Source organism: Hylobates moloch, unplaced genomic scaffold (assembly GCF_009828535.3).
Source record: "Hylobates moloch isolate HMO894 unplaced genomic scaffold, HMol_V3 SCAFFOLD_2, whole genome shotgun sequence".
Lineage (NCBI taxonomy): Eukaryota > Metazoa > Chordata > Mammalia > Primates > Hylobatidae > Hylobates > Hylobates moloch.
This window is the reverse complement of record NW_026652277.1, coordinates 143,439,247-143,452,544: the sequence shown is the minus strand read 5'-3', so window position 1 is coordinate 143,452,544 and position 13,298 is coordinate 143,439,247. Positions and strand designations below refer to the sequence as shown.

At 36.9% G+C, this 13,298-nt stretch overlaps 1 non-coding gene across 1 annotated transcript; it reads left to right on the top strand.

Annotated features, from left to right (window-relative positions):
• Positions 1-5,110: 5,110 nt before the first annotated feature.
• On the top strand, positions 5,111-5,182 carry TRNAE-CUC (transfer RNA glutamic acid (anticodon CUC)). Its single transcript has one exon. It is a non-coding gene; the product is annotated as a tRNA-Glu (tRNA).
• Positions 5,183-13,298: the final 8,116 nt, after the last annotated feature.

Below are 13,298 nucleotides of genomic sequence, written 5' to 3'. Positions count from 1 at the left end.
TACAATCTTGAGAGCTTATTCAGATCTCACCAGTTTTTTTTTTCTTAAGACAGAGTCTCACTCTGTTGCCGAGGCTAGAGTGCAGTGGCACCGTGTCAGCTCACTGCAACCTCCATCTCTTGGGTTCAAGCAATTCTCCTGCCTCAGCCTCCCGAGTAGCTGCGATTACAGGCACCCACCACCATGCCCGGCTAGTTTTTATATTTTTAGTAGAGACGGGGTTTCACCATGTTGGCCAGGCTGGTCTCGAACTCCTGACCTCAGGTGATCCACCCACCTCGGCCTCCCAAAGTGCTGGGATTATAGGCGTGAGCCACTGCGTGTGGCCAGGTTTCCCCAGTTTTATGTACATTCATGCATGTTTATGTGTGTGTGTTTATATGCAATGTTATCATATCTTGTATCACCACCACAATAAAATACAGAGCTATCACCATGAGGCTCCCATAAGCTACTCCTTTAGAATCGTACTGATCTTCCTTTTCACCACATCCCTATTCCTGGCAACCACTAATCTCCCATCTCTATAATTTCAAGAATGCTATATAAATTGAAACATATAGTACGTAACCTTTTAGATTGGCTTTTTTCCTCACTCAGTATAATTCCCTTGAGATCTATCCAAGTTATTACACGTATCAATAGTTCCTTCCCTTTTCAGATAATATTCCAAGGCATATCGATGTACCACAGTTTGTTTAACCATTCACCCATTGAAGGGCATTTCAGTTGTCTCCAGTTTTTGGCTATTATGAATAAAGCTACTGCTATGAACATTCGTTTGCAGGTTTTATGTGAACATAAGTTTTCATTTTTCTGGGATAAATGCCCAAGAGTACATTTGCTGAGTCATATGGTAAGTGCATATTTAGTTTTTTAAGAAACTGCCAAACTATTTTCTAGAGTGGCTATACCATTTTATATTCCATCAGCATGTATATGTGATAAAAGATGGATTTTTAATCTATTAAATAAACTTATTATGAGGATACATTTCTCTTATTATACCATAATTGCTTGGTACTTGAACTCTACCAGACTAGGCTTTAAGGTCAGGGATCCTGTTTTGTTCAGTGTGGTGTCCTTGGTGTCCAACATAGTACCTGACATATATTAGATTCAACAAATGTTTACCAAATGAATGAATAGCTTAATAAACAAAAGAAGGACAGCTGACTCAGGTTGAGATCAAATTGAAAAACTGTAAATAAATTATAATGATAGTTGAATACGAATTGGATGCCATGATTTTTCTTCTAGAATTTTCAAATCAGAAATTGGCACTCTATAAGATGAATGACTTGTGGGCAAGTTAATAAAAACTAAATGTTAAATTATGTTGTTCCAAGGTTATTTTTGGCTGTACTTTGGTAACAGCAGAAGATTGTAAACAATCTAAATGCCCAATGATATGGAACTGCTTTAGTAAGATATCTATACAGTGGAATACCTACCCTGCAGTTGTCAAAAACAATGAGGAAACTCCATTTAAATAATGAACTCCCTCTAAAAGATATTAATTAAAAAATACAGAAAATCATGTAGAGTATGCTACTCTTTGTGTAAAAGATTTAAAATGGAAATTATTGAAAAATAGATATACGCACGCAGATGTTAATTCTTCCTGTTATAAAGTACAGGCTGTACCTGGGCCATGTTGTGCTTGAAAGTAAAGAAGTGCTCAAAAATGTATAGGGACATTCCAAAAGAACACAGGAGCCAGCTTGAATGGACTCCCTCTGGCTGAATTTGGAACAATTTAGGTTTTAAATGAATAATGACAGCAATAGAATATAACACATTGAATAAAAACTCACTAAAACAGAAAAAAGAATATGAGTCCAGGCTGACATGTAAAAATTAAATAAAGAATACAAAGAGGGAGGAGAGGAAGGAAAGTTCTTTTCAGAAGAATGATAAAATTAAAATATCACCATTTTGCCATCACTATAGCAATAATTGATTCAGACAAGGATCATCAGTGAATGCTAAACCCATTGGCTAAAAGTTTGCTGAGGAACAGAATGGTCTACAGTCTCAAAGTATCACTTCCACCATTGATATTTGCTTTTTCCAACATTTGCCAATTAATTACAGTTATAAAAGGTAACTTTATGATGGAGAAATATAGCAGACACCTTAATCAAATGACCATACATACTGTATTAGTTTCCTGTTGCTGCTGTAAAAGTTGCCACTAAATTAGGGACTTAAAGCCACACAAATTTATTATCTCACAGTTCTGTAGTTCAGAAGTACAACTAAGTCTCATTGGGCTAAAATCAATGTGTTGGCAGAGCTGCTTTCTGTCTGGAAGTCTATGGGAGAAGAGGAACTGCCTGCATTCCTTGGCTTGTGGTTCCCCTTCCTCCCTTTTCAAAGGCAGCAATGGCCAGATGAGTCTTTTGCACATCACATCACTCTGACCTGACTCCTCTGCCCCCCGCCTCTTTCACTCATAAGAACGCTTGTGATGATTTGGGGCCCATCCAGGTAATCTAGGATAATCTCCATCTCAAAATCTTAATCACATTTGCAAAGTTCCTTTTGCCATGTAAGGTGACATGTCAACATGTTCTGGGGATTAGGACAGTGACATCTCTGGGGTTGTGGGGTGAAGTGGACATGTCTGCCTACCACACTTACCCATTACAGGTAATGTGATACACTGGAATTATGTGCATTGTGATATAATGCACTGAGAAAGACACATCACTTAGGATAGTTGTCCTGCCAGAAGAAATATTTAATTGACAAACTTTCTGAAACTATCGTCCTCCACTATTCAAAAAGGTCAATGATGTAAAAGAAAAAAGGCTGGGGAAACTGTTCCAGATTAAAGGAAGGGGACTACAGATATGTGACAACTAAATGCAAGGTATAATCCAAGAGTGTATCCTAGATTAAAAGAAAAACTATAAATGAGATTATTAGGACAATTAGAAAATTTGATTATTTACCATGTAATAAATGATAATGTGGAATTAAATTTCCTGAGATGATAATTATATTGATTGCTCTTAGTAGATGCATAATAAAGTGTTTAGTATGTATGATAAAGTATCATGCTGTCTGCAGCTAACCTCAAATGGTTCTGAAAAAAATAGAGAAAGCATATATGGAAAATATTAATCATTGATGAATCTAGAACAGTACTGTAAGAAAGAAATATAATGTAAGGGCATGTATAATTTTAAATATCCTAGTAGCTACATTAAAAAGTAAAAAGAAAGCAAAATTAATTTTAATAATATTTTATTTAACCCAATATATCCAATTATTCTCATTTAAAAATGTAATTAAAGTAAAAAGTATTAACGCGATATTTTACATTTCTTTTTTTAAACACTAAGGCTTAAACATACAGTGTGGATCCAGCATTTACAGAACATCTATTCATACTGGCTACATTTTAGTGCCTAATAGCCACAAGTTGCTGGAGCTCTAAATTGGAAGGCACAGGTCTGGGTAAAGGGTATATGTGTGTTCAATGTTCTACAGTTGCAACTTTCTATTGGTTTGACATGTTTCAAAACCAAAAAGTTGGACGAAAATGAACTAGATATGTGTTATATGTGCATAGATTATTTTTGGGAGATATAGAAGAAGCTGGTAACACTGGTTACTTCTGGGAAGAAGAAAGGAGTGAGTAAGAGGATGGTTTTCACCATACCCTTTTGTACTTTGTGTAAAATATTGTGACTAAACCTATAAAAATTTAAACCAATATCTGCTTAATCTTTTTATTCAAAACCAGATACTCTAATGCTAAGGTCTAGCAACCCCTTAATTAAGAGGTAAGAGCTCCACCTACTGAACTTGATCTAAGATTCCTTGGGACAGGAAAGAAGTGTCCCTCTTAAAATACAATAAAGTGTAGAAATTTCTTCTGATGATTTTTCTATCTTATTATATTAATAACCCCCTTAAATCTTCCTGTTCTCATATTATTACATATTTTCAGATAAAGTATATCAATGATTTAAACTCCATCTCTGAGTTGCTGAAAAAAAAGAAACGAGATTCAATGAGCACAGGCTCACCTAATTTTGTGGTAATGGATGATGACTGCAACTCACACAGTGGCGCCGGATGTTGTGAGCAAGTTCATTACAAATTTATGTCTTACTTAAGCCTCCTTCCATCTTGCAGCGGAGCGAAGTCTCTTGGGTTAGATTTCCTCAACTGTAACGGCTGACATTTTCAAAGTTGAGTTATATCTTACTGCCCTCTGCATCTACTTTATGAGAGTTTCTGAATTAAGGCTGGGCTGTAAGGTGTCTTGACTCCTTTGGTAATTGCATCATTTCCTGGCCGTGCCTAGTATATAATGCGGAGAAGTGAAGCAATTGCCCAGATAATAACACAGTTTGGAAAGTAGGAGGATAACAAACACAGTGGGTTTGAAGGATTTGCTTGGAGCCTTGGGCAGATGTCCTGATCCTTCACTAGGCATACCACCCACAGCTCTCTCAGCCTCGTTAGCCTGCGTATGCCAAATAAATAAAATAGAACCGCGTGCTATGAGGCTACGTGACCCTTCATCACCCCTATTTGTAGAGCACGCGCTCTGCACCCAGGACAGCGCAGAGTCGCTCCGGCTCTTCACCAAGAAACGCTCTCAGCCGGTGGCAATCTATCGTTAGATATAGTAAAATGTTTAGAGGGACTTAACATCCGCGTGACAGAGAACGAAGAAAGACGGAGAGGGACAGAAGTTAGATTTGGAAAGAGCGGCTAAAATGGTTAATAAAATAATAAAGCAAATTACAAGGCTCTGGACAGCACGCGTCCAGACAACACTTGCCTTGGTAAAGAGATTTACATGTTACGTAAAAGAATGAGAATTTCCAGGGTGTCTTTTCCAGCATGGCAATAGGAAGAGGATTAGATTTGGAGGGTACAGGTTTTTTCCTTAAAAGGCCATCTCGGAGCTCGGCGGGAAGCGCCGAGAATTTGCTTCAATTTTAGGAAATAGATTCAGGGACCAGGAATCAGAGCAAGAACAAAGTAGGTGTGACTTAGACGCAATACTCTACCCTCTACTGGCTAGAGGAATTAAGTGCAGATTTTTAACGCAAGTACGTTTACAGGGAAGCATTAAGCAAGTTCCCTGGTGGTCTAGTGGTTAGGATTCGGCGCTCTCACCGCCGCGGCCCGGGTTCGATTCCCGGTCAGGGAAATATTTTCTTTGATTTTTTTGTATCCTGATGCAATTTAGAAGTCATGAGTTTTCTGTAGTTTTCATTTGCTGGTTGGGTTTTTTTTCCATAGTTTTTTTTAATCATAAGTTTTATGTACTTTTCATTTGCTTGTTGGGATTTTTTAATCATTAAAAATTAACCGTTTTAAAAGTTTATTTAATCTAAGGCTTAAAATACGCCATCTCTATTTACAGGTAATGTAATTTATAATCAATCAAATAACATAAAGTTCTGTGATTCTAAAATTGTATTTTTCAGTTTTTAAAAATAATTTGGATGTGTTTACAAGCAGTCAGTTAAGCCTTTGTTTAACCTTGATTTTGTTTGACTAATAAAAGAGGAAGATAGTTTTATGAGGAATAGTACTTATTCAGTAACATGCTTAGAGTTAATTTTTAGTTTTTCTGTACATTCAGATTATGTACTTTGGAAATTACTTGCCTTTATTGGAGCTATTCCTACTCTCATCTCTATAAATATGAGATCTTTTCTGAGATGTATGGTTGAACATAGCTAGTTTATTGTGTTTTAATAACCCATTTAGTTAGGTTTTTTTGGCTAATTTTAAATTTTCTCTAAGAGATTTACACAAATATGGTAAATGTGTTACATCCAGAGTATCAATTCCCAGTATATAAACCATATAGGCCCCTCAAAAATGCACCTACTTATCATTAGTAATTCCCACATTCAGGGGAATTCTGGGAGTAGAAATAGTGTTATATAGACATTAATTTTTTTTGATCCTGAAAGTTCTAAACCATCCTAACCTTTGCCACTTTTTGAGCTGTTGGATTTTTTTTTTTTTTGAGACGGAGTCTTGCTCTGTCCTCCAGGCTGGAGTGCAGTGGCGTGATCTTGGCTCACTGCAAGCTCTGCCTCCCGGGTTCACGCCATTCTCCTGCCTCAGCCTCCCAAGTAGCTGGGACTACAGGCGCCTGCCACCAGGCCCGGCTAGTTTTTTTTGTATTTTTAGTAGAGATGGGGCTTCACTGTGTTAGCCAGGATGATCTCGATCTCCTGACCTCGTGATCCTCCCCTCTCGGCCTCCCAAAGTGCTGGGATTACAGGCGTGAGCCACCGCGCCCGGCCCCACTTTTTTTTTTTAAGGAGAAATTTCATCATAGCGTAGAAACAGACTGGAAGCTCGATTGCAACTAAAATGGGTTTGCTTTGCTCTCCTTTTAGCTGTGCTGAGACTGATTGGGAAGAGGAGAATGCTGGGTACTTAATGTTCCAGGAAGTCCATTGTGATAGGTGCCATGGGGTTAAGAAAAGATGCGATTTTTGGTGCTTAAGAAACTTTCACTTCATTGGATAATTAAGACAAAAATATGTTATCACCATTAACAGAAATAATTGGCACCATTCATTGATTATTTGCTACATATCAGGTACTTCAAATAATCACAATATATGGTAAAAGAAGGGAGAAGGAAGTGAGCACTAGAATCAAAATAGAGCTTGAAAACTGTTTTTCAAGCTGGACCTAAAGGCTAGAAGTATCCGGAATGCCTGAGAAAAGGAAAATGGACATTTCTTCTAAGGAATCCAGGATGACCATGGTCTAGTATCTGCAACGAAGAGGACTAACTGCGTCAGACTGGCTGTAGTAGGGAACCTGTGCCGGGAAACAGTGGAGATGAGGGCAGATAGGTGACTGCAGCTAGATTATGGAGGCCCTTAAGACAAGTCAAGAAATTACAAAGGGAACCCAAGAGGACTCGATGTCTGATAGGATATAAAGGGTTAAGAATAGGGAGGAATCAGTTATGAATCCTTGATTTGTTCTGTGTGGCTAGTAAAATTGAGGTGGCATTAAAAGTAATAGGAAGGTTGAGATGGAGAAACTGATGAAGAAAAGAAGGTAAGTTCAGTTTGAGCCCCACAGAGGCAGCACAGCTAAATGTGGTTGGATATAGAGAATGGGAATTTTGGTGATAGTTAGGGTTGAAGGAAGATATTTTGGAGCCATTAACTTAAAAGTTTGAGAAGATTTGAGTTCTTTCCAAAGAAAAAACCTCTAAAAAGGATAGAGGACTAAGGAAAAAACCCAGGAGAGTATACAGTAAGGGAGAAGGGGAAGAGGTAGAAAATGGTGAAAGAGCAGTCAGAGAGGGGCCGGGCGCGGTGGCTCACGCCTGTAATCCCAGCACTTTGGGAGGCCGAGGCGGGTGGATCACGAGGTCAGGATATTGAGACCATCCTGGCTAACACGGTGAAAGCCCGTCTCTACTAAAAAATACAAAAAATTAGCCGGGCGTGGTGGTGGACGCCTGTAGTCCCAGCTACTTGGGAGGCTGAGGCAGGAGAATGGCGTGAACCCGGGGGTGGAGCTTGCAGTGAGCCAAGATCAGCCACTGTACTCCAGCCTGGGCGACAGAGCGAGACTCCGTCTCCAAAAAAAAAAAAAAAAAAAGAAAGAGTAGTCAGAGAGGTAGCAAAAGGATAAGAGAGCTTCAAGAAGGAAGTAGCAGTGAAGAAAATAGCATACCGTAAAGAGATCAAGGAGAAAACGGAGGAGATTAAGCACAGTCAGATGGTAAGACAGTGACTGTTGGGTACAGAACAGACTGTGGAGCCCACACCACAGTAAGGAAGTCTGTCCAGGAGGTCATTGCCAGAAATATAATTCAAGGTGTTGAGGGACTAATGTGAGAGACAACAAACTTATTTATGACCTAGATGCTGCAGAAGGGCAAATATAGCGAAGAAAAAGAGATCTTATGAAAATAAAGAAATACTGTTATTCCAGAGCCAGAGACTATGAAATAACCCTGACTGTGCCAATATCAGCTGCATTATCTGGGTTAAGTGACCCAGCTCTCTGAGCCTCTGGATCCTAAGGAGTATGAGAGAGATACTAACTTGCATGCATCCATGCATACTTCACAGAGTTATTGTCATTCATTCATCAATTTAGCAAACACTTACGTAATTCTTACTCCATGCCAGTCATCTCTGCATGCACATGCACAGGTATAGAAAAGTGAACAAGACTTTGACAGTTGAATAGGAATCAAAGGGGAAAATCATTAAGGTTTTGATCATGGCCTATTAATTTAGAAAGGGTGCTGTTTGAGATGGGGGGCAATAGAGGAAGCCATGTTGCATTTAGATTTGGACTCAAGAGAGGTCACCCAAGTGAAGCTGTCTTGTACATGGGTTGATATTTTTGACTAATTATGATAGATTTGAAGTAGATCCAGCTCTGCAGTGAGAATTGAAGCCTCAATAGTGGAAATGATTGCCAAGAGATTGGTGCAGCAAAAAGGAAAAAAAGGGGGGGCCAAGGTTTGCAGGCTTGACTTTGGCTGGAGGAGGACATAGGAGGAAAGTCTGAAGGATGAGAGTCAGGAAAAGTCAGGTCAATAAAGACAAAAGCAAATACAGTATGGAGATTGCTGTGTAGTCATTAATAGAATCCAGCATATGTCATTTATTTGGTTAATTTTTAATGGAGTTTTTTTTAAGGTTTTAGTTAATATCTTCCTTGTGTTTTACTTATTCTATTGTTATTTTTAGTCAACAAGTGATATTGTTATTTAGTTACAGCAATAGATTACATCACCTACACATAGCTCAAAGTTGCTGTTTTGTAGAGCTAGAAAATTGTGCTCAATTCTGTGCTTGTGAAGAAGGGGAAAATGCTGAAGGATTATTTGCAGAAATATTCCACATGTGAACAGGTGCTTCAAAGGTAAAGGAATATGAATTATTTAACCTGTACAAAAGAAGGCAAAGGTTATTTGCTGTATATCAAAAATATTTTTCCTGGACTTGTCCAATTATTTTGCTTTAAATACAAAATTGTCATTCATCTAGAGTTGGACTACTACAGTGATTGGTGATTGAGTTGGACTACTGAATGGTGATTTGGGCTGAGGCATACTGAGAATTGCAAGGATGCCTGAGAGTAACCAGGAGTGAGGAAGGAGGAGAGGAAGGACTTTTACCAGCATCCAGTACAGTGCTTTACATATGATTAGTATTGAATGAACAAAAGAAATTATCAATTAAACCAAGAAGTAGACTTCTAGGACTTCACTTGAAAACAATTATATGCAGGCTGAGCCCATCATAATGCTACTCTTATATGAATGACAGCTCTACATTTCTGCTGAGAGAAGAGCAAGTGGAAATAGAGTTAAACTGAGTTATTGTGAATAGTGCCTGCCTTTTACTGAGTTATTTTAGATACTGAACACTGAATTGGGTCCTTTGTCTACACCAATCAAGTAAATCTTTATAATAATTATTCTTGTATTGTGTGGCTTAGAAAACATAGATTCAGAAAGTTTATGTAAACCTATCTAAAGTCACACAAGTATGTGGAAGAATCAGAATTCCCAACAGGATGTGCCCAGCCTGAATCTTGTATTCTTTAATACTCCCCCCATTACAACAAATTGTCTGGTGGCACTATGGAGAGTCTTTTTTAGAGAGATTATTACAAATAGGGTGGTTTATGGGGAGTTTTTGCATAGAAGCAAAGAAGAATCATTGCAAATTATTTTTAAAATGTACAATTGAATTCTATGCATTACCAAGTTTGGTGAAAGTTAATCTAGTAGCTGCTTATTAGGAGTTATCAGATTCCATAGAAAGAAGTGGGAAATTTTTATTAGTAAGTTTAATGACAAGTACAAGTGTACTTGCCCTTATGAATAGGCATGTTTGTATGTGACAGTGGTTTATTCTTTAGTACAATTTTTACCCATTTAAAAATAATCTTTGCCATGTCTCCATGTTAATTATTATTTTATTGACTTAAAAATGGTTCTTTACTTTTTTATCTTCTTACTTTAATGAGTAGACTATAGAAAAACATTTTTCTATTAGTTTAAAAAAAACACATTTAAATTTTAACTATGGATCTACTTGATCAATTACCTTTTCTTCTGCTTATTATAGTCTCTGAATTTCTGTAGTATATATAGGACTTTATATAATTTGTTATTGTTTTGTGTAAGTTGTGCTTTTGTAAATTCCCTGAGACCAGAGTTCATTAACTTTCTATTACTTTGTGTTAAAGTGGTGATCGTATAATTGGTGCTCAAAACTTTTTCCTGTTTTTTAGTATTCATTTGATCGCTGAAGGCAATGAAATGATAGACAAGCCAAGAGCTCCACAGCAGAGGGCAGGGTCTATGTTGTATTTATTTTTGTATCCTCCAGGCTACGATAGTACTTGGCATATAGTAGCAATTCAAATGACTCTTGTGTGAAGAAATGAAAGAATGAGGCAAAAGACTGAAACTGGAACTTTTCAGAAGAAACAAGAGTGACCAATAAATCTTTGAAAATAGAATCAACCTCTTTTGTGATCAGGGAAATGCAAACTAAAACAAAAGAGATACTGTTTACACTCATCAAAGAGGCAAAATGGAAAAATCTGGCAATATCAACTGTTGCCAAGAATATAGAACAATGGAAAGTCTTATAACTAATGGTGGGAGTATAAATTGGCATAATAAAATAAACTGGAAAACATTAGATATTATCTAAATTTGGAGATTCCCATACCCAGCAACTCAACCTCTGGGAAATCCCCACATGTGTGCACCAGATGTGTACAAGAATGTTCATAGCAGCACCATTCATAATACACCCAAACTGGAAGCAAGCTGACTGTCTATCAAGAGTAGAGTGGGTGAATATATTGTAGTATAGTCATACAATGAAATACTACAGAGTAGTAAAAAAAAAAATGGATTGCCTCTCCTCTTATCAACATGATGAATTCCAGGAAAATAATGTTTAACTTAATAAGCAAGTCAAATACAGTATAATCCCATATTATATGAAGTTTTAAAATGCTAAATTAAAAATATTGTTCATTGATAAACATATAGATGGTAAACCATAAATAAAAATAAAATAGTGGGGAATGGGGAATGGAGAAGATGGAGAAAAGAAAAAGTACACAAAGGGCTTTCAAAGTACTAGTGGTGCTAAGCGCTAAGCTGGGTGGTGGGTACAAAGGTATTGATTCTTATTTGATTATTTATACCTTTACATATTATATAATACAGCATTATATAAATGTTATGCTATTCCATATATAATATATTATATATGCATATATAATATGATTTTTATATGCTATATTTATATATACTATATGTTATATATATGCTATATTTATATATGCTATATATTATGCTATTCTATGTATTATATATAATATATAATTTTATATTATGTGACATGCTATTCTGTATATAATATATAGAATAATATATAGAATAGCATAACATATATTGTAGAATAATATATAGAATATATTATATGTAGAATAATATATTGAATATATTATGTATAGAATAATATGTAGAATATATTATATATAGAATAATATGTAGAATATATTATATAGAGAATAATATGTAGAATATATTATATAGAGAATAATATGTAGAATATATTATATAGAGAATAATATATAGAATAGCACAACATATAACATTATATATGTAGACAGAAATGTAGAGCTGTCATTCATATAAGAAGAGCATTGTCGGGCGCAGTGGCTCACGCCTGTAATCCCAGCACTTTGGGAAGCCAAGGCGGGCGGATCACAAGGTCAGGAGATCGAGACCATCCTAGCTAACACAGTGAAACCCCGTCTCTACTAAAAATACAAAAAATTAGCTGGGCGTGGTGGCGGGCGCCTGTAGTCCCAGCTGCTCGGGAGGCTGAGGCAGGAGAATGGCGTGAACCCGGGGGGCGGAGCCTGCAGTGAAAAGAGATCACGCCCCTGCACTCCAGCCTGGGCGACAGCGAGACTCCGTCTCAAAAAAAAAAAAAAAGAATAGCATTATGATGGGCTCAGCCTGTATATAATTGCTTTCAAGTGAAGTCCTAGAAGTCTACTTCTTGGTTTAATTGATAAATATATATTATATATTTATATATTATATATAGAATAGCATAACATATATAATGCTATATTATATAACATATTATATATGTTATAATATGCTATTCTATATATTTTATTATATATTATATAGAGAGAATAGCATATATATAATGCTATTCTATATTAATTCAATATTGAATTAAAATGAAAAATAAAATAAATGATAGGTAATGTTTGGGCCAACTCTTTGGGATTATGGCATGTAAGCGATATTTAGTTAGGCAAAATTCCATCCCCCTCTATTGCCATAGTTTATAATCGTTATTTTTCTGAAGTAGAAAAGTTCCACGTTGAACTTTCTGAAGTTGTTTTGAAAGCAGGTCGAAAATGGTAAATGTGAAAATAAACCACAAGGTGGCATCCTGGTCCCATTTGTCTCATTCTGATTCTTTAATCAAGTAATCCCACTTTTCAAATGTTGAGGATTTTTTTCCTTTATTTTCTTTCTTCTTGTCATCAATTGTGCTTTATTTTACTTGTATATGTAGTGTGCCATCAGATTAAAGACTGGGGAAAGCCATTCAAATAAATTCAATGCAGCAAGTATGCCGGTTCAGCATATGACGTTCATTCATTCATTCCTCATTCCATCAGTCATGCATTCATGTATTCATTCATTTAACCAATGTCCAAAAATATTGGTTGAGCCTCTTTTCTGTATCACATAGACGCAGGGCAAGAGGTCCTGGAGACTCAGTGATAAGCAGAAACATAGTCACTTTCATTTGCTTTGAGTGTGGTGGTGAAGATAGACAGTAATCATATAATCACAAATCTAAATTGTGACTGACAAAGTCTGTGAGGAAGAAAGGAGAAACAGGTGGTTCATATAGTTCTACAGTGAGGTTTTGAACCAGCTGGAGATGTCAGAGGAGTGATCCATTTGTTGAGATCTGAAAGATGAAAATGAGTTGCCTAGGTAAGAAGGAGAGAAAGGAACATTCACGCAGAAGGAACATGTGCAAGGCCTTGTAGCAGGAGGGAGCAAGGAGAATTCCAGAGGCTGAAAGAAAGCCAGGAGGGCTGGATGGCAAGGCAGAGGCATCAGAGAGAGGCGAAGAGAGGCCTAGGAAGTAGGCATTGGATGGATCTTGCCTGGCCTCGTAGTGAGGTGAAGGATTTTGTCTTCACACTGAGAGCATTAAGGAGCCACAGCAAGGAGGATGAAG